This window comes from Elephantulus edwardii, unplaced genomic scaffold (assembly GCF_000299155.1).
Source record: "Elephantulus edwardii isolate Elephantulus edwardi_28Jun2011 unplaced genomic scaffold, EleEdw1.0 scaffold01115, whole genome shotgun sequence".
In the NCBI taxonomy this organism is placed as follows: domain Eukaryota; kingdom Metazoa; phylum Chordata; class Mammalia; order Macroscelidea; family Macroscelididae; genus Elephantulus; species Elephantulus edwardii.
In genome coordinates this window covers 1-647 of record NW_006400865.1, presented here as the reverse complement: position 1 = coordinate 647, position 647 = coordinate 1, and positions in this window count along the sequence as shown.

The following is a 647-nucleotide window of genomic DNA, read 5'->3' as shown; positions in this document are numbered from 1 at the left end:
TCCCTCGCCTACGCCCTAATGAAATACTCCTTCAACAGACTGATTTCTAGGAATGGTGTATATTTTTTGTGTATAATATGCACATGAAAATAAGGTGCATACACATAAAATGGGTATGAGACTAATGTATAAAGAGGTTGTGCAGTTTGTTTAAAAAGAAAGCAACACAACTGTAACATGTGTGCTATTTGCCTGAAAATGTGGTAAGCCTCTGAGTAGACAAGTCTTTAGACCGTGAACTTAGGACAGATTCACATAATGTGAATGTATAATCAGCTTTTGCTATGGTTCCTGTACCCTAATTTTTAAACATTCTAAATGTAGATATGCAAATATAGATTATGTTACAATTACTACTATCATTATTTCAGCAATAACACACCATCCCTCTTTCCTTCAGACCCTGGTAACCAATCACTTTCTGTTTCCTCATTTGCCTATTCTTGATAATTCGTACAGGGGAAATAATACAATAGTAATCATTTTGTGTTTGGCTTATCTCACTCAGTATGCTTTCAATGTTCATTTATCCATTTTGTATTATCAGCATGTTATGGTGCCTAATAGTTGAATAAGATAAAATTATATGGCTATATCACATTGTTTACTTATCTCTTGATGGGCACTTGGGTTTTTTCCCACTTAGC